The sequence below is a fragment of the Coenobita brevimanus genome, chromosome 38, assembly GCF_032717465.1.
Source record: "Coenobita brevimanus isolate Jiangsu-jjx chromosome 38, ASM3271746v2, whole genome shotgun sequence".
Taxonomy (NCBI): Eukaryota; Metazoa; Arthropoda; class Malacostraca; order Decapoda; family Coenobitidae; genus Coenobita; species Coenobita brevimanus.
In genome coordinates this window covers 11,600,056-11,622,702 of record NC_136991.1, presented here as the reverse complement: position 1 = coordinate 11,622,702, position 22,647 = coordinate 11,600,056, and positions in this window count along the sequence as shown.

Genomic DNA, 22,647 nt, shown 5'->3' with positions numbered 1-22,647 from the left:
ACATTGGCTGTATTGTCCCGACTTCGGTCGGGATTTGCCGGTCCTGCAGTGGATACTCAAACGGCTGATGATGATGATGATCTATGGATAACTATAACTATATATATATATATATATATATATATATATATATATATATATATATCTATATATATATATATATGAGATGTCAACATTTTCCATTATGAAAAAAAGTTAAACCAAAGACATAGAAAATATTTTCATATACTGATGCTTAGCCCGTGAAGCAACTGGACAAAAATAATGTTATAATGCTGAAGTAGAGAACATTATTAGAACTGTGAGACAGTGTCTGAATAAATGGTTCATGTTCCAGTTGTGACTAAATTAAACCACGGCAATTGAAAGAACATAAAACACATACCAAATTTAATACTCAAAAACGGTTGACGAAAAGAAACCCTCCCCTTCCTACAGAGGATTTTGTGACTTTGGAAAAAAATACCTTTACTTCAAACCCTAATATCTGCCAAACTATTACAGCTAGAGCAAAAATTTAAGATACATAAGACTCATCAATTCTTCCTCTTTCAAATGAAAGTATCCTCACGTCTCCAGGTGGTCCTGTCAATGAGTAAGGACGAGTTAAAGCTCAAAGGTGGCAGGAAGTCTTATGCAGCTATACACGTCAACCGGTGTTGCTTCGCGCCCAAAATCGTGATGGCTATACAAGTCAGTTGGTGCATAGAGGTTAATGAATTTGAGGCAGATAAATGAGTAACATGTGCAAAAGGAGGCCATAGAAATGATGCATCCTACGTAACGAGTGTATACAGTAATTGGACGGTAATTTATAAAATAATCAATCTTCGGATTTCTGAAGGTAATCTAACCATATGAATGGAGAGTGTGTCAAGTGATTCTTCCACCAAACCGTAGTGGCTACTTTCTTTGTGTCTTGAAGTGAAGTGGGGAAAGATTTCACATTGGTACTTATTGTGATGTGTGGGATTATTTGTCATGTACAAGGGAAATTAGATTAAAGGTGCTGTGTTGATGTGGGGAACGGATGCTTGAGAGAGAGAGAGAGAGAGAGAGAGAGAGAGACGACAGACAGACAGACAGACAGACAGACAAACAGACAGAGACAGAGAGAATGGGTAAATGTGCGATATAATGAATGCAAGAATGAATGTGAAATCCCCCATATGACAGCAATTTATATTCTCCTCTTAGTGGAAAGAGTTGAAAATATCAGACAATAATGGTATTACACACACACACACACACACACACACACACACACACACACACACACACACACACACACCGCTTGCTGGTGCAGTGGTAACGTTCTCACTTGCCAACTGGTGGGCAGGAGTTCACGCCTCGCTCAGGTTGCGAAAAGTTTCACTGACGAAGTGGGTGGTTACTGTCCCCCTTGAGCAAGGGGACGGGTGTGTGCGTGTGTGAAGGTCACAGCCTTGCCCTTAGATCGGACTATATGAGCTCTCAGCTCCCTTCCGGGAGGGTAAAAGCTGACGATCACGACCATCAAGTGATCCTGACCGACCCGGTGAATTACACACACAGACACACACACACACACACACACACACACACACACACACACACACACACACACACATTCCTCTCCCTGATGCCTCCCCCCCCCCAACGCAGCAATAGGTGTGAACTTACTGTACCCTACTTATAAAGTACACACTCCTAACGCCAAGGTCCAATGAACTCGAAGGGTCTTGTGTCAGAAACCATCAATCTCTTTCAGTCCATTATTGTTCGTCCATTTTCCATCCCCTTCAATTAGTTTTTTTCCCTCGTTTTTCCATTTTCATTCATTACTCCCCTTTCTTCCCTCCACGTGTATCTCGTTTCCCTTGACCACTCTGAAATTGCAATGCCTCTACTCTTCTTGTAACCATGACTTAATTGTTTCCTAAACTTGTAAGCTAGACAGGTAATAATGTACCTTGATAGTAGTATAAAGGTGTGAATTCATGGTGTGTTGACGGGCTATGGAACTCTTTCCCCTTGGTTCAAGTCTAGCCACTACTTTGAATTCTGCTGAGTTTACATCTTCTTCAAGAAGGAGTGATGCACAGCGGCACTGTAGGGGCAACACCTGTGCAGCAGGCCTACTCATGTAAATATACATCCGTAAACTGGAACCGGACTTTGGTTTTTACCTGTGTTGGATGTGAGCAGATTAACAAGTGGTTGCTAGCGAGTGGGATAAACATAATTTTACACCTTCTACGGGCAGTTTCTGTACAATTTCCCGCTGTACATACCTTACCTCCCATGACGACAATCTATTCCCACCCCAGCCTCCAGCCTGCCGCTCCGCCCTCTGTTCACCCGATTTGGGGTGGTATCTTCTGCATATTTTTAGTGTGGTTCTACTATGGTGAGATCTTCAACTCACACCAGCCCCCACCTGTCACTGCGCTGCCACAATCCCAGTGAGTTATTCTCCACCACCTGTAACCACTACCTGACCTATCAGTCCTGCATAATGAACCATTACCAACTATCAAGCGACCTTACTCTAACCATCTCGCTACCACGCCCTAGCATGGCTTGGTGATTTAGGCCCATCAAAGCCCCAACCTGGCCCCAGCCACACCCAGTCCCCACCACATCCAATCCCGCTCCCACTTCGAGCTTGTCCTTCATAGGAGAGCTCGTCCTTCATAGAAGAGCATGGCCAATCAGCGAAACCCACTTCATTGGTGGCTTTCTCCACTCATCTCCCTCCCTGTGTTCATCTGGCTCTCCTGCCCTCCTCTCATATTATGTCTGCCTCAGTATTGGCGTCGTACCCTCTCTCGCCAACCAGTGCCTCAGTTTTTCTGCATGGGAGGAGCTCACCACCATATTCTGCTCCAGTCTGCCTTCAAGTGAACACCCACTTTCTGGCCACGGTATACAGTAAATATCCATATATTTTCTTAGGTGAATATCCATATCTATCTTAATTTATCTAACCATTCCATCACTTTCTATTGAGATCGGGTAGCTTTCTCTGCAGACTGTGATTATATTATTCATTTAGTTTCGTATATTAGTTTACAATCTTCATTTATTCTTTGTTTAGCCACTCTGACTTTATTATATCTCCTTCATGGTATTTTCTTTTATCCAAATAGCATTGCACATAACTCATTTACTCTCATATTAGATTCATTGCGTATAGACACGATATTTCTTCATCTACTACACATTGTCTGTAATTCATAATTGTATCATTTTTCTTTCTCCCTACATTGATGAGCTATTTAAAGAAAGTCGATCACTCTCCTATTGGACACACTACTACATATGATAATGAGGATGACGATAATGTTAGGGATAATGATGTAACAATCCTTTGTAGTGGGAAATTGTACTCTGAATCTCAAGCAACTACCCTTAATATTTCCAGTTGTTACTACTAGTACTCCCATCACATCTACCACCACTAATATAAATCCTACAACCTATGTAGAAAATCCAGATAATTTTAATCCAGATACACCGACTCCTTCTTCCCCAACTGCTTCTCTAGAATTTCAACCACATTCACGATTGCCTCTATTTTTACTTCTTGCTACAACTATTCCACCACCAACCCCGTCACACACCACTAATACTACAGCAGCTTTTTCCCACACACACTCGCAACTTAATACGGTGACTACTTCTACATCTTTGCCACCTAAACCTCCCAACAAGATGGCAAACCAAGTCCGCCCTCCACAACTCATTGTCTTAGAAGACGTTAACTGACCAATATTCACTGCTGAGGATGCTAATATTTCTATTTATGACTTCCTCCGTGAAGTCGAAATAGACGTCGCAAACAGGCAATACAACAACGAGTCACTAAAAATCTCTCATTTTAAAGACAGATTACATCCAGGCAAAATATACATGGGTGCTGGGGTGCGATCACGGTACTGTGACTGATGCAAAACATTCGATGATTTCTGTAAGAAATTAAAAAGCTTTGTTGTGCTCATCCAAGAGAGGGTTCTCTCATTGTCTTCTCTACTCTCCTAAAACACATGTGCGACGACATGCTCATGACCTCCAAAGAAGCTGCATTCGATGAGGCAGCCGCGGTAGCGAATGAAACCACTTCGGAGACAACCCAGCTGTTGCAGCAAATACCATGGGTCACTTGTGTCAGTGGAAATAATGTCATCAAATTAAAAGATTTCGGTCGTTTAATAGGAGTACCTTAGATATATAACTTGGTAAGATACAAAACAGTTGGACACTGCCTTACAAATTGGTTTCCAACCAGGAGATGAATTGTTTGAAGTTTCCAAAGAAATAGATGAAAGATTAGGCTCACACGTCACTTGTCCCAGGAGTAATCACTCTACAGATGCCACTGCAAAGGTTGTACCAACTGCTCGTCTCCACTGACTTTTCATGTTCGTGGCTAAGTAACAGAGGTCCCACAAACGATGCTCGTTCTTGATCGCAAAGCTGCTCACCTTCAAATAACTGTGACCAGTCAAGTGTACATTGGGCAAAGCAGTCTGATTAGTCAGCTATGCGTCGGGAACAACAGTTCTCGATCGTATGCTGGCATTGTTGTTGCATTAGTCACCTCGAATTGAGCTGTTCTCGCAAACATGGAAGAAATCATCTGGAGCAGCAACCGCGTACACCTTTGTGACCACGTCGTATTTATAGCAAGTATAATAAGGACTCGACTGCTCATACTACCAAGGAGTGTCGTTACATTGCACGTCGTCGGTCGGGGAAAGGGAAGTGTGACATTCGAAAACACCCAACATAGCTATAAAACACAATGGACTGCCGCTCAGTTTTGCTTGTGCATTAGACTACTTAGGGGTAGTTGTGTGGCAATTGCTGTCAGGTGGATGTCCCACTTTTTATGTATGTAGGATCTGCCATCAACTTACAATCTGAAGAGGCATTAGCAAGAATTCAGTGTAACAGATCGCAACATGTTAGCTTCCTTGAGCTCCCGGATTGTAATCCATGTAAAGTGGATGGATAATATTTAGACATTAAAGGCAAAACTCAGCTTCGAATTTCTCTCCATGATTCACCAGATCCATTCTTTCCTAATTTCTATGTTACACCCTAGATAAGCTGTGCTGCTGACATTCAGATAGGTGTACAAACCTTGGCAGATGAAAACATCAGTGTGATACCAGCACACGGGGGGATGTTACTCTTCAAGGTTTGTTTGTGCCAGGTATCACACCCCCAGCTTCACAATCACCAGTTGATACAGTTAGCATCTCCATTACCGACTCATCATCCTCTGGCCTTCCTGATTCCATTAGTGGCTTCTCTCTTCCAAAGTGGTGGCCTTCTGGTTTCATATTGATCCCATTACTGATTTCCTGTTCTGATTGGATTCTCACCCTGATTCTCAAACAGATAATCCTGATGAGCCATCCTGTGGCACTGAGCCGTAATTGAACTCGTTATTACCTACCTCATTGCCATTAGCAGACCTTATGCATCCTCAACAACAAACCTAAAGGTATGGCGGTAGTAATGTCAGGACTCCATATTATAAATACAAATCATAACAGAAAGCATGATGGATAGACAGATAGATAGATAGACAGAGCACCAGACAAAGTAGGCTATGGGAACGGGAAATTAGCATGTAACTCTTTAAGTGAAGGAATGTCGATCATGCACCGGAAACAGTACATACACACAGACATATAGTATTCTAAGAGCTTCCAAGACAGTAAAGCACACGTGACACGACCCGTGTTACACAAGAATGTAGGACTCTATGATCAGAAGGAGACTGGCCATAGAACCGGCAGGTAGTAGGGAGAAGGAGGCTAGCAACATGGGCAAGAGGGTGGAAGAGAAAGAGAGCGAGACATGGAGGTAGCTCGAGGGACTCTACTTTATACTTCACTCGTGTGTGAGAGACTTTGTTAATATTTCCAAGACAAATAAAATAGTCCCATACTAATCTTTACCTCTTCTGTCATTGCATGACAAAAAGGAACGAAGATTATCTACTTACATAACTACTCACGTATAACAACCGCTCGACCACGCATCTAATATATGTATAACTGATCTACAAAACACACTACAAGAAGCAACAAAGTTTTTGTAAGATATGGTGGCAGCAGTGGGACGAACCTCGTCTACGAATCTACAGTGAATATCTACAAAAGCAGGCGAGACTCTAACCAAGATTAGCTTCAGTTCTACAATGAATTCCTACAAAATACAAGCTACAGGCCTACGAGTCAATGAGTCTACAAGCCTATGTTTTATTTATTCAATTATGTATACAACTTGTTTAAAATGTAATATTACTGGATCATTGCAATACTATATCTGTACAATATTATAATCAATATTACGTATTAAGAGTAAAGAAGAAGAATATTATGTATTAATAGATTAGCATATGTCAAGGATGATTGCTGTCGGAGGACCGCCAGCTGCGTGACCGAACAATGTCAGGACTCCATATTGTAAATACAAATCATAACAGGAAGCATGATGGATAGATAGACAGATAGATAGATAGACAGGGCACCAGACAAGGTGTGGGAATGGGAAATTAGCTTGCAACTTTTTAGGTGAAGGAATGTTGATCGTGCACCAGAAGCAATACATACACACAGACATATAGTATTCTAGAAGCTTCCACGACAGTAGAGCACACGTGATACGACCCCTGTTACACGAGAATATAGGAATCTGAGATCAGAAGGAGACTGGCCATAGAACCGGCAGGTAGACGGAAGGAGGCTAGCAGCATGGGCGAGAGAGAGAGAGAGAGAGAGAGAGAGAGAGACAGGGAGGTAGCTCCCTGTGTGAGAGTGACTATGTTAATATTTCTGAGACAAATAATAATAGTCCCATACTAATCTTTACCTCCCCTGTCACTGCATGACAAAAGAGAATGAAGATTACCTACTTACAAAACTACTCACATATAACAACCGCTCGTCCACGAGTCTAATATATGTATAACTGATCTACAAAACACACTACAAAAAGCTACAAAGTTTTTGTAAGAGTAAAGCAGTGCACGGTTTAGGCCCCCAGTGTTTATAGCAAGTTTCTGAGAGGATTGTTGGGTCCCCTAGTGGTGTCACTGTTATCTTTCATCCCGTGTCATGTTAAGGGCTTGGGTTACGCGTCTGTGATGTGTTTGGTGTCAGATGATGGCTTATGCTATTTGTAACTAGCCAACACTACCAATACCCCACTTAAACTGCATACTGGGACACAGATTGGTGATTTTTTTTGGTTACAAAAATGATCAGACGTGTGTGCCAAGGTTTCCCACTCTGTCACAGATATGTGCTCAATTGTTCACTCTACTGACAATACCAACCCAACTAATCTTGAATCTCATGTGAAACGAGACGGCTATCCTGAGTTTAGAAGTCTGTTGCTTCACATTCTGCATTATTTCCGCAGAGTTGTAGCTTTGCCAGGTGAGAATAGGAGCAAGACAAGTTTAATCCAACATTCTATTATATTACAACCTGGTATTCGACCCGTTTATGTCCCTGAATATCGCTTATCTCACAGTCAACATAAAGAAGCCAATCGCCTTATTTATAAGATGTTGGACTCCAACGTTATTGAACATTCTGACAATCTGTGAAACAGTCCATTATTCCTTGCGCCAAAGAAGGGTGGTGAGTTACGCCCTGTCATGGACTACCACTGCATGTTTACTTTGACTGTTCCAGACAGATTACTAATTCCTGTGCTCATTGATTTGTTGGAATCCCCAGGAGTAAGCAATTGTGTGTTCCCCTCTCTGGATCTCTTGAGCACCTATTGGCAAGTAGAAATTCAAGAATCATCTTGCCCAATTTCTGCCTTCGGCACCCCGTCATGTCATTACCAGTTCCATAGACTTTCATTTGGCTTGAGAAATACCCCATCAGCGTTCATTTGGTTAGTTCACACAGTCTTCGCTGGCATGATTGGCCACTCAGTCTTTGCTTATCTTGATGACGTCATTATTGCTAGTCACTCTGTCCCTGAAGACTTAGAGAAATTAGCACAATTTTTCATTAGGCTCCAACAGGCTGGACTAAAGATCAAACTGCCAAAGTGTTATTTCCTACATAAGAAGTTGAAATTCCTAGCACATGTCGTCGATGCTCATGGCATACATACATCAGATGAAAAGGTAAATTCAGTGACCAACTTTCCTACTCCTACCAAGACAGATGCAGTACATAGTTTCCTTGGTCTTAGTGGCTACTATCGTCGTTTCATGAAGGGGTACGGCCTCGGAGTCCCCAGGGGGGGGGGGACCATAAATGTCCCCGCCATCTGCCCCTCTCCCGGTGACGACTTGAGGTGCCTGGAACCACTGTCTGACTCTCTTCTTCTTCATTTCTGCAACATTCGTGGCCTTTCATCTAACTTTCGCTCTGTTGAGCACCACCTCTCCTCCTCTAAACCTCACCTTCTTTTTCTAACGGAGACTCAGCTGTCTGAGGCAACTGACAGCAAACCCTTTTCTGTATCCTCCTACTTTCTCTATGCTCATTTCAAAGCCAAAGGTGGCTGTTGTGTATACATACGCAACGACTTATCTTGCTCTCGTGTTCCTGAACTTGATTCTTCTGAATTCTCCACACTCTGGCTTCCGCTTTCCTGTCATTCTCTGACTAAATATATCTGTGCTGTTTACTTATCCCCTAATTCTACTGACTATCAAAAATTCTTTGACTATCTTACTTCTATGATGGAACACATTCTGTCCATTTCTCCTTTCTCTGAAATCTCCATTCTTGGAGATTTCAATGTTCACCACCACCTTTGGCTCTCCTCTCCTTTCACGGATCCACCTGGTGAACAAGCCTACATCTTTTCTATCCTTAATGACCTAGAGGAGCTTGTACAGCACCCTACCCGTATCCCTGACCGCCTTGGAGAGAGCTCCAACATACTTGACCTCTTCCTCACAACTAATCCTTCTGCTTACTCTGTTAATCTTTTCTCTCCGTTGGGCTCCTCCGATCACAACCTTATTACCTTAACGTGTCCTATCACTCCGGTACGGCCTGTGGACCCTCCAGGGAAATGTCGTCTGTGGCATTTTGGAGCCGCGGACTGGGAGGCCCTCAGACAGTACTTCTTTGATTTTCCCTGAAATGATTATTGCTTCCATGGCCGTGAGCCATCTGAGTGTGCCTTGCGTATTACAGAGGTTATTCTCTCAGGCATGGAAGAATACATTCCTTTCTCATATCCTTTGACTAACGTAAGAAAGCCTTGGTTTAATCACGCTTGTTCTAATGCTGTCCGCAACAAGGAGAAGGCCTACAAAAGGTACCGGAGCCAACCCACCCCTGAATCACATCATCTTTACGTTTCTGCCCGGAATCGTGCTAAGTCTGTTCTTCGCTCTACTAAAAATAATTTCATCCATACTAAATGCTCTCAACTCTCCAACTCGAATTCTTCCCGCTCCTTCTGGCAACTTGCCAAAAATCTTTCTAACAACTTTACCTCATCATCCTTCCCTCCTCTTTTCTACTCTGATGGTTCTGTAGCTATTTCTTCTACTGATAAAGCAGATCTTTTCGCACAGACTTTCTCCTCCAATTCCACCTTAGACGATTCCGGTGCTGTTCCTCCCTCACTTCCCCCCTCTGACTTCTTCATGGCTGACATTAAAATTTCTTCAGTTGATGTATTTTCTGCCATCACTGGCCTCAGTACTAACAAGGCATATGGGCCTGATGGGGTCCCTCCTGTTGTTCTCAAGAACTGTGCTTCTGTGCTTACACCCTGCCTAGGCAAACTCTTTCGCCTTTGTCTGTCAACTTGTACCTTTCCTTCTTGCTGGAAGTTTGCTCTCATTCAGCCAGTCCCAAAGAAGGGTGACCACTCCCAACCCTCCAACTATCGTCCAATTGCTTTAACGTCCTGTATTTCAAAAGTTTTCGAGTCAATTCTTAACAGAAAAATTTTAAGGCATCTTTCCTATCACAACCTTCTTTCCGATCGTCAGTATGGGTTCCGCCAGGGACGCTCCATTGGCGATCTTCTCACCTACCTTTCAGACTCCTGGTCATCCTCCTTTCGGGACTTTGGCGAAAGCTTTGCCATTGCACTTGACATCTCAAAGGCTTTCGATCGAGTCTGGCATAAATCTTTAATTTCCAAACTGCCCTCCTACGGTTTCTATCCTTCTATCTGTGCCTTCATCGCTAGCTTCCTTTCTAGTCGTTCTATAGCCGCTCTTGTAGACGGCCATCGTTCTTCTCCTAGATCTATCAACAGTGGTGTTCTGGTCTTCTGCAGCCATCTTCTTATCCTCTTGTTTTCTTCTTTGGACGCTTTGAACTGAAATGTCCCACCTAACCACATATCCAACACTCTTTTGTTAAAATCGAAGATTACCTTGCACCACTCTGTTCTTGCTCATTCTTCCATTTGTAACAAGCCTCCTTCTTGTGTCCCAGCTTCTCACAGAACCAGCAACCTCCTCCGGACTTGTCCTGTTACTTTTTCTACTTGTAGCAGTCCTCTGTAAGGCTCTGTCCTATCACCAACTCTCTTCCTTTTATTCATCAATGATCTTCTAAGCTGTACATCTAACCCTATCCACTCATACGCTGATGACTTCACCCTTCACCTTTCCATTCGGTTCCGCAACGCCCATCTCAACAGTTACTTCAAGAAACAAGGGATGAGGCTATGGCACACCTAATGTCTGACTTGGCTCATATCTCTGACTGGGGTAAAAATAATAGGGTTGTCTTTAATGCATCTAAGACTCAGTTCTTACACCTATCAACCCGACAAAATCTTCCACAGGTATACCCACTAATGTTTAATATTCAGCTTTATCCTGCATCATCCTTGAACATGCTTGGGGTTTCATTTACTCGGGACTTATCTTGGAAAGATCATATTACATCTCTTGTAAAATCTGCTTCCAAGAAATTGGGTGTGCTAAGCCGACTCCGCTCTCTCTTTACCCCTGCACAATTGTTGACTCTATACAGGGGTTTTATCCGCCCCTGTGTGCAGTACAACTCTCATGTGTGGGGAGTTGTACTCCACATACAGCTCTTCTCAGTAGGGTGGAGTCAAAGGCTTTTCGTCTCATTAACTCTCCTCCTCTTACTGACTCCCTTCAACCTCTGTCTCTTCGCCGCACTGTTGCATCTTTATCTCTTTTCTATCGCTACTTTAATGGTCACTGCTCCTCTGAACTGTCTGCTTGCGTTCCTCCACCTCTACGACGGGCGCGTAGCACCCGTCTGGCAGCAAACTCTCATCCCTTTTCTGTCCAACTCTCTAATGCAAGAGTTAACCGTTACTCCCAGTCTTTCATTTATGCAACAGGTCAGCTCTGGAACTGTCTCCCTCTGTCTGTATTTCCTGCTGCCTATGATCTCCAGTCTTTCAAACGCAGTGTGTCCAGGCATCTCAAAATGATCGGATCTTGAATTTGGCTCTCTACTGTATTTTGTTTTTCTCTTGGAGTGAACTGTTAGTGCGGGCTCATGGCCTTTGGTTCCTTCTTCCTCGCATTAAAAAAAACACACACACACACACCCAGGTAAGGACAGAAGCTTATGACAGGCGTGTCTTTCATATTATTGGCCCTCTATGCGAAAGGATGTAGAAGCTCATTGTGATGCATGTCTATCTTGTACTCACAATAAGGGAACTACTGGTCTGCCTGCACCCATACTGCAATACCCTGTACCGTCAAGGCCTTGGCACACTGTCCCTCTTGATTGTCTGAAATTACCATGTACAGAATCTGGCTTAGTTTATCTGTTAGTGGTAGTCGATAATTTCTCCCGATTCGTGATACTAGTTCCACTGTGTGACGGATCTGCTAATATTGTTGAGCATGCCTTTGGCAAACCAGTCATTTGCCTTTTCACAGCTCCAGAAATCATTTTAACAGATAACTAGTCAGAGTTCAACAATTCAGTGCTGGAAGAAATTTGCTTAAGGTGACCAGAGTCCCGCTTTTAGGCGGGACAGTTCCACTTTTTGGACGTCCGTCCCGCTTTTTTAATTGTGACTAGAATGTCCCACTTTTTTAGCAAATTATCGTAATTGTCCCGCTTTTAGAAACTTACTATTGCATTAGATATAACATGACCTTCTTTTATGAAATTAGGATGAATTAGAAAAATTATGCAAAATCTTAACCAAATGAAAGACCGAATTATTAATATAAAATCTGTAATGCTCACTAGCTGGTAACTTTGGTCGACCCATATACTGTACCGTACGGTATGTTCGGAGTTCGTAGGAGACGTTAGTGTTTGATTAGCAGCCTTAGTTTGAGGTGTAGCGCAACAGTGGTCGCTGTCACATTAGTCAATATCTATCTGTCTATCTATCAATCTATATCTATTGATATCTATCTATCTGTCTATTTGTTAATCTACCTATCTATCTATCTATATCTATGTCTATTTGTCTATCTACCTATCTATATCCATCTATATATAGACACACACACACACACACACACACACACACACACACACACACACACACACACACACACACACACACACACACACACACACACGTGCGCGCGCGCGCGTCCCGCTCTTACCTCCAATAAATCTTGTCACCTTAAATTTGCTGTCAGTATGGAATTGTTAAGTTTAACGTTGTTGCCCATCGTCCAACCTCTAATGGCCCCGTGGAATGCCAAAATAGGAAAATCTTTGACAGCCTACGTCACATGGTGAGAGATCAGAGTTCTGCCTGGGATGGGTGGATTCCGCAGGTGGCTGCATCAATTAATGGGTCACTGAATAAATCAATTGGTGAAACTCCATTCCTTGTCATCTATGGCTTTGACAAGAAGCTACCCTATTCCTCTTTGCTATCTAAGCCTGATGCCGTCTACAGTCATGATGATTGTGTCAAAGCTGACCTCCCAAATTTTCAGAAAATTCCTAAGTAGTGTTGATCCAGGAAAATTTGGCCCTCCCAAACACAGAAATGGTATGTAAGCAACATGCAGATGCCTCCGACATTACCATCCAAGTAGGTGATTCAGTTTTTGCCTTGGTCCACGAGTGTGTATCATAAGTTTATGGTAAACTGCTGGGTCCTCTCCATGTCATCTCTCACAAGGGCAACAAATTTGAAATAAAGGATCTATCTAATGCCAAGGCCAAATGGGTGCATGTTGATGACTTTAAGCATACACCATGGGACATGGTGTTCGAGGGATCACTTTGGAATGCCTCATCTGCTCAATCCAGAAATGATTCTTCTCCCATTCCTCCTCCTGACACTCCTTTCTCTGACACTCCTTCAGATTCCTCTTCTCATTCTAAGACTCTGCCATCCTCCACCGCTGTTAATGATTATCGTTCAAAACTGCACTCTCCACATAAACCTCTTACATAAAATTGCCAACCCAGACTCGTCATATTGATCACCATGATCATCGTCTTTAACTTAAATATATGTTATAGGTAAGATGTTTTGGGTCCACCTGCTGGCAATGGTGACCCTAGTAGGATCTGGGTTTGGTGCCGTACTGCCCGGGGCCTTGGTAATGGTGATGGAAGATGTAGTCTCCTTGTGGTAGGACCTTGAGCCACTGGTCGCTGTGGCCATCAACCTGCCTCACTTTGCACAGCAGCTGGAGGAGATACAGGCCCTTCTGTCAACCATCAAAGAGAAACATGACAGAGATACGTTTCTGGTACCCTTTTTACTTACCCATTCATTGGAAACTCCAAGTATGTTAAAGCAAAATTCTCCTACTTAAATGACACTTTTTCTAATGAAACACCTGTAAGTCGTACACAAGTGAAGCGTTGGCTCTTTGATCTTGGGGAAGAAATTCTAAGTAATGGTGTAGCAACAACTCATGACCTCTCTGGATTCAAATCCGACCTTGCTTAATTAGCTGTTGCCCTTGAGTCTCAAAACTGAGTCATCCAAGTTCAACACTCTATGGTACAGAAGATCATAGCCCAAGTAAATGATGTCACACACATCAGACAACTTCACAGGTATTTTGCAAATACGGATCTCAAAAATTAATGTCTCAGAGCTCCCATATGTCAAACGACACACCCACAACCCTTCCTAGGCTCTCTTCTCTCCCAAGTGACTACATTAGTTAGTATTCTAGTCGATGCTGTCGGTGGTCGTGTTACTGCAGATCTAGTACCTATCTCTGATCTACGTTCTGTTTTGGAATTGGCTCGCTTTACTTTTAACTTACCTCCATTGCTTTCCTTCTCCTCTTTAGAATTCTACTACTCAGTACTTGAGGCCACGTTCCTCACCAAAGAAATTGTTGTAATTCTTCTGTCACATTTCGAACTCGTCCACATTATTCCTTTTCCCTTCTTGTTCAGTAATTCCTTATTCCAGGCCTCTGTTTCATCGGAGTATTTCTTTCTATCCCATGGTCATGTCTCCGTTGCTTTCACATCCTCTAGAAATCTCAGTGGGTGTGCTTTTCTTGTACCTGCTTATCGACTTTGTGCTACCTAATTTCTGACCATTTTTCCTAGTAGCGCTGCTCCCAGTGCATCTGCATTGGTTCATAATTTTTTCGTACAGTCTGTCTGTTCCCTCGTTCCAGCCCTCCAACTCCCAACGTCTGAACTGTATCTGATATTTCCTCTTCAGTGTCCCAATCTCCATTTGTATCATTTGTCCTGGAACTCCTGTTCCTTCGTTGTTTGCGACTGGTTTGTATAAGGCTCCTCATTATTGTACGGTAAAATCAAAATCTGTGGTTATGCTACAAATCATCACTATGCATTTGGCGCCCAGACATATGAAATCTTTCAATCCATTAATGTGGCATTCCATCTCACTTCTGACAATCTATCCATCACGTCCGACAATCTACACATGTTGGAGTTTCTTAATCAAAGGGATATTGTCATGAATCAGTTTTCTTTGGCCTTTAACCATTCATGGGTACACCCTGTCTATATGTTTCCCACAGTGGCTAACACTTTTATTGGATTTCTTGTTAGTATTTGGGTAGTTCACTGCTGTGTTAAGCAATTGGACAAAAGACTGCGCGAGATCAGAACTGCGAGAAGAAATGCAACACCCACAGGACCTTCAAACTGGCAGCTCTTATTGGCAATCAGTGTGCCTGCTGAAGAATTGTACATGTAACTTGGTCCTTAAGGAAAGATAATTGTAAATGAACAAGAGGATGCTAATTGAAAAATATTTAAAGAATATAAAACAATATGATGATAAAAGAATATGTAATGAAACAGTTTAAAAAGAAAACAGTAAAAAAAGAAAACAGTAAATGATAAGATAGCAGTAGAGTGTGAATAGTGAGGAAATAACATAAAAAATAACAGATGTCTGAAAAAAATAAGAGTTTGGAAGTTAGTTACTGAATACGAGACATCACTCTTACTGAGAGTCTCTGTATAATCAACTATTGTGTAATCAACTATTATGTGATCATTATTCCATGTATCATTATGATTTTCAATACTATTCCTATAAAATGGACTTCAGCTGTGAACTGGTGAAGAATTCTAGACTACATTGTTCTTAGAATTACTATAATTATTATATGTTACTAGAATTATTAGTTAAGTATTTGCAAATTTTTTTACCCAGTGACAATTGTACCTTTTGAGAAGTCAGATTTTCTAGTTACGTAGTGCTGGAGTATTCCCGATGTTTCTCAAATTTTTCTGTTACATGTTAGAGTTACCAGTGAGCCCACTATTTGTGAGGGAAGGTATTTTGTATAGTTATGAATTAAAATTTATGATTTTTTTTCTCTATAATGTTTAATTTATCTGATTGTTAAATTACGTAATTTTATTTTAGTTTGTATGGTAAATAATTTAGAGTTACCTAGTATAAGAAAATTCTTGGTATTTTGAATGTCTCTGAGTGTTAACTGTTGCTCCTTCGAGAATGCACTAGAAATTTGGAGAAGCGAGGAAGGCTATGTAGGAGGTAGAAGAGCCTAGGGGAGTCAGTTTCGTTTCAGTTTTATTTTCAGTGCAATTCAGTGTCAGTGCAGACTAGTGAAGATTGTATAGCTCCGGTACTTGTGAAAACAGTGAAGCATAGTTGGCAAGCATTAAGTGTAAATTATTTGTTGAATAAAGATCGCGAACTTAAGCTGATCTTGTTACATGCCGAAGGCTGACAATAGCAAGAACAACTCAATGCGAAAATGCCCAAATGCCCTTCCTATACTGAACTCCTGCTGTTGAAGCCTGTGTCAGTGTGGGATGGAGACAGCAGCGGTGTCAGGAGTGAAGATCGAAAAGTGCTGCAGTGAGTCAATTCTTCGACATGGAGACAGATGGAGTAGAGACAAGAGGCCAAGTCTGAAAGGAGGAGGCATCTCTGGCTGCAATCAGGAAGTTTCTCAAGAACAAACTTAACAACTATGAGCTCAATTTGAAGGACAGAAAGAACTCGGTGAACAACTACAAGCACAAAATGACTTAAAGAAAGAACTCAGTGAACAAATAGATGCACAAAGTGAAGAACAGAAGGAGCAGTATGAATGGTTTCAAGAGGTGTTTCAGGAGCAACGGAAGGAGTTACAACTGAGAATGCAGGGACAGCTAGATGTTATCATGGGGGAAACGAAGGAAGAACAAGAACAGTTGAAGGGGGAAGTATACGATGAGCTACAGCAGCAGAAGTATGAGGTATGCAATAACGTGATGAAGTGCAGACAGCCAGTTCAAGTATGTAGATAACCAGTTAAAGGTAATTGGTGAGAGAATTGAGGCTGTAGAGTAATCTTGCACTCCCGAGCCTGAGATTAGTGTTCAGGGAGCATAGGAAAAAATGGACAGTGTATGGTGAATCTTGACGAATCCTCAGCATTTAAAATGTAGCATTGCAGTGTTGAATAATCAGAATGTAGGAGTTTTGAGTCCTAGACTTAATTATGATGCCCCAGTTTTGAGGCTTCAAACCAGTGAAGTGCATGGTTATAATGGGAGTCCAATTAAAAAGAAACCTCAGGAATTTCATGGCAAATATCTTAGAAAGCTTACCATGCTCAGTTTGTGTTACTTGCTGATCAGAATGTTGCCCAGAAACATGCGACAAGCACCAGCCAGGGCTCTGGAGTTTGAGTCCTACGTCAGGTCCAGTACATCCACATTTCAGGCAGGTCGTTGTGCAGGATTCCAGGTAAGAAAGGGACAGGTGTGTGATGTGGAAAAATGTGAAGGAAGGTGCTGGTACTGTGAAAAGCCAGGACATACGAAAGAGGACTGCTACAAGTAGAAAAAGTAACAGGACAAGTCCGGAGGAGGTTGCTGGTTCTGTGAGAAGCTGGGACACAAGAAGGAGGCTTGTTACAAATGGAAGAATGAGCAAGAACAGAGTGGTGCAAGGTAATCTTCGATTTTAACAAAAGAGTGTTGGATATGTGGTTAGGTGGGACATTTCAGTTCAAAGCGTCCAAAGAAGAAAACAAGAGGATAAGAAGATGGCTGCAGAAGACCAGAAAAAAGCAGAAAACTAGTGGACGCTGGCATTAAGGGCCAACCACCAGTCAGCTTTTCCAAACTAGCCCCACCACTGAGATAATGCAAGAGAACTGTGATTGACAGTATGCAAGTAGATGAAAGAAAAGTTGGCAAGAGGTGTTCCCTGGTGACTGATTCAGTCTCAAAGTAGACATCTGTGAAGCCTGATGTGTTACATCATCGGTATCTGCCTGAGTTATCAGAACAATTGTGTGGCGTAACTGGGCACTGCGCAGATCTGAGGGGACCCTTGGATGTCTGGATTGAAGTGCCAGGTAGAGACCACGCTTCCAGTTTATGTAGCCAAGATGGAGGATCCTTGCCTTCTTGCGCTCTGGATTAGATGTCATGGGATGTGAGCTGGACTTTTGCTCCATGAAGCTGAAGGTTCGAAGAAATTTGGTTCCCATCATGACAGTGAGATGTACCAGTTCTGGTAAGGGCGCTCCACACTACAGTGATACCCCCAAGATCAGAACAATTGCTCCAGTGAAAGGGGAGTGGCTCGTTGGACAGGTGTATAGGGATAGTGAAGCCTGATGTACAGTGCAAGACGAATGCTGGAGTGATGGTGGGGAGAACTTTATTGGAAACAAGTGCAGAGGAAGTGCCAATTGTGGTGGCCAGTTTCTCCCATGAGCCATAAAAGATCAATGAGGGAGAAACTGGGGGACTGTGCCAGGTGTTGGACCTTCAGTGGCATCAGTGGAAGGCCAGTAAGAGGAATGCAGTCAAAGAAGATGGGAATCTACCAGGTCACTTACAAGACTTCTTTTCAAAGAGTTGCCTGTGCCTGGATGACTCTCAAGTGTGGCAGTTAAGGCAACTGCTAGTGAAGTTTGGTGATGTCTTTTCCACCTGAAACCTAGACCTGGGATGCACAGATCCGGTAGAACATTGTATCGACATCGTGCATCACCACCCAATTAAACAGCCAGCTTGCAGGGTGGTACCAGCTGAAGGGCAAGAAATGGAGAAGGTGATGGAGAATCTCCAAAGTCAAGAGGTGATAGAAAAGTCCAAGAGTCCTTGGACATCAGCAGTTGCTCTGGTAAGGAAGAAGGATGGCTCAGTGAGGTGCTGTGTGGATTATCGAGCCCTGAATGAAGCGACACCGAAGGATGCATACCCCTTGCCAAGAACTGATGACATATTGGATGCTCTGTCAGGTGCCAAGTGGTTCTCCACTCTACTGTAAACGTGAAAGCAGGATATTACAAGGACAAGGTTGCAGAAAAGTACAGGGAAAAACAGCCTTTTCTTATATTTATGGCAGTTAAAAGGGATGCCATTTCCCTATGTAACATCCGGGCTACCTTTGAGCATCTCATGGATCGAATACTGGGAAGCTTGAACTGGCAGACACATCTCACCTATCTTCATGATCTAATTGTGTTTGGATGGACTTTTGACTAGGAACTGAAGAGGCTGTCAGAAATGATCAACAGGATCCAAGCAACACACCTCAAGGTAAACCCCAAGAAGCGCCACTTGTTGTAGAAGAAAGTGAGGTACAGTCAGGGGAAGTTCCACATTACCCACTATTCGGAGCACTGGTGATCAACGAATAGTCACGAAGCATGAGCCACACCCCACTTGTCTGGTAACTGTGAGTGAGAGGGAGGGTGGCCGGGGGTGGGAGATTATCGAGAGTTGCTCACGTCAGAGCATCAGTAGCCAATGACAATGCATCCGACATATTCTCAATGTGCAAAAGTGATGCAGATGACTAGGTGGCCGTGAACCGATAATGGATCATCAACAAAGGCAGATAGCTCTCAGGGGACGAATAGTCGGTTTACGACAAGCTAGGCACTCCATACGAGCGATTGCCCGCGAAGTAGGGGTTTCGATCCCCACCGTGAGGAAGTGGACCAGGAGATGGGCCAAGACTCGTAACCTCCACGACGCAGGTGTGTGCTGATGAATAGTAGCTATTTGACATAAAGGAGGAATCATATATATATATATATATATATATATATATATATATATATATATATATATATATATATATATATATATATATATGTATATATATATATATATATAGAGAGAGAGAGAGAGATAGTAGCCTTTAGCGACATATATATATATATATATATATATATATATATATATATATATGCTTGGTTGTGACATACTGTCAGTTGAAGTATATAATGTAATACTTGGGTTGCATAGAGAGGCGCCCCCGTCGTCGAGTAACTACACCTAATGACGATGCGAGGATCGTAGAGGCAGCCCAGGAAAACCCTTTCACCACTGCAGTCAGTATCCGGGACAGTCTTGGCTTAAGCGTATCAGTCAGGACTGTAAGAAACAGGCTGCACGTGCAAGGCATCCACCATAGAGTTCCTGCTGTGAAGGAGCAGCTGACGGACGAACATCGGGCTGGCAGACTCCACTTTGCCCGCCTTCACGTGGATAAGGGGGTCGAATTCTGGGAGGGGGTGGTTTTTTCGGATGAAAAAACATATGCATCCTCGACCCATGGACATATTCACCTATGGTGACCTAACAACACGAGGTAATTCAATGTGGTATAACAGTATGGGAGAATTCTCTACATTAAAATATATGTACTGCGTATGTTTTAACCGTTCTATATGTGTCTGACACCTAATAGTTTTGTTATTAACCGTTTGAGGGTCAAGCATTGTAAAATTATCCAGCCTGACAGTATTACCGGATAAATTATATAACCCCTGTTGGCAGTATGTTTTCATTGTCTATTAACGTAAGAACGAAGATAATTTTAATACTTAACTTTCCTGTTTGAATATAATAAATGTCCCAAACATAAGCATAGACATCAATTATATAAGAAAAAACTGCTTCAGAATAGCATTAACATGTGTGATAGTCACCCAATAAATACCACTCTTCCCAATGTATCAGGCGTGAGATGAATAACTGATAACCTTATTATTATGGACAGATATGATCGTCAGTATATCTGCGAGGTGGCACGAAGTGGGCACGTGACATGTAAAGTGTGGTAGGGTATGACAGCCCATGGTGTTGGAGACATAAAGAACATTGAAGGGAGGTTCACAGCAGAAAAATGCATTGACATTGTAGAAAACTTCTTTCTTCCCTCTCTGAGAGAAAGGAATTTCCCACTTCCTCCTAGGCCTGTCATTTTTGTTCATGATCGGTCTCCCATACATACTGCCAGAGTCGTACAGCAGTGGTTTGCTGCCCGCGACGACCTAATACTGTTGGACTGGCCAAGTAAGGGGGCCGACATAAACCCCACTGAGCATGTCTGGGCACACACAGATCAGACATGGGAGCAAGGACGGGAAAAGACCTCCGGACAGCTGTTTGCTCACTCACAGGCGTCTTGGGAATCACTTAGGGCTAGGCCTCACCTCTGTCGGACTCTGGTCCACTCTATACCTGCCAGGCTGCAAGCTGTCATTGAGAAGGAAGGAGGATGGACTGGGTACTAGATGGCAATAAAGACACAAGGCAGGTCGAAAGAATGGTGTTGCTTTATAAATATATTGGTATGTTGTTTGTATGGTATTTGTTCTCTGTCTACATTACTGTATGTATATATATATATATATATATATATATATATATATATATATATATATATATATATATATATATATATATATATATATATATATATATAATACATGTTTATTGTCAAAGGTATTGTTTCTTTGCCTTCGTTTTGTAATGTTCTAAAGGGATGATAGTTACAGACTGGTCTTAAAATTGGGACTTCCCATGTCATTTTGTCTAAAGCAGTGGTTCTTAACTTTTATTGAGTCATGGACCTCTTTGAGAATCTGGTGAAACTATGGACCCCTTCCCTAGAAAAATGCACATTAGCACATAAAACATTTTGCATACAATGAATATACCTTGTATTATTGAAAACTACCTCATGCAGTGTATGACATAAAGTATAAAACAGTCTTTACAAAGAATTATGTTTCTCAATCTTTTTTGAGCAAAAACTAATGGCCACTCAATGAAAAAGTGAAATACATCCAACTTGTGCAAATTAAACAAAACAAAACTATAATTCCACTCCAAAGTTCACTTCAATGAGAATGAAGTGAATAAGGAGATGAAATTGTGGAATGGTCTATGACAAGGTAAAAGTAACACGCATGTCATCTTTGACATCCAATTAATTTCGACTTTTCGTTTTGATAGAAACAAACGCTGAAAACCCTGACTCACTAAGGTATGTGGTAGCAAACTGAATCAGAGCACTCATAGTTCGCTCTGCCATGAAGACGAGGGTAGGCTTGTGTCAACAAACACCAGATTTCTTCAAGACTTTTCGATTTTTTTTTTTTTTTTTTTTTTTTTTTTTGCAGCTAATGCTGCCAAATGGCATCACGCAATATCACTAAATTGTTCTCAAATGCTGTGACCTTCACGGACCCCCTGAAGCCCATCCAAGCACCCACTGGGGGTCCATGGACACCAGGTTAAGAACCCCTGGTCTAAAGGAAAACGAAACTCCTGTTAACCGTCCATATATATATATATATATATATATATATATATATATATATATATATATATATATATATATACACACACACATCTATCTATCTATTATCCAATCCTACATTGCCCCATGAGGAGCGTAGGAGCCCGGGGCTAGGCAGTTGGTCCCGACATTTAAGATGAGAGTGACCAGCCTCACTCATCCCTGAGTGGCATTACATGAGCAATCAACCCCGACCACCGCTTGGATATAAACCTTCACCGGCTCAATCCGATTGGAGCGCAATAATTACCCACTAAACCACACACACACACACACACACACACATATATATATATATATATATATATATATATATATATATATATATATATATATATATATATATGTGTGTGTGTGTGTGTGTGTGTAGATAGACAGATAGATAAAAAGTGGCTTTGTTTTCGAGTCAACACAAAATATAAATATACATTGCATCGTTACGAATATCTCAAGGGGAAAAGTCTCATGTTACAGTCGAGAGAGAATGAAAGCATTCAAACCTCTGTCCAAACGCAGCAAACTTCCATATTTTTCCTGACAACACTGACTCTCAAGACATCAGCGTAATTTTTCTCACAAAATGCTAGCATTATTTTGTCATCTAACCTTCTAAATCAACTAAACACAATGTCTAAGTCA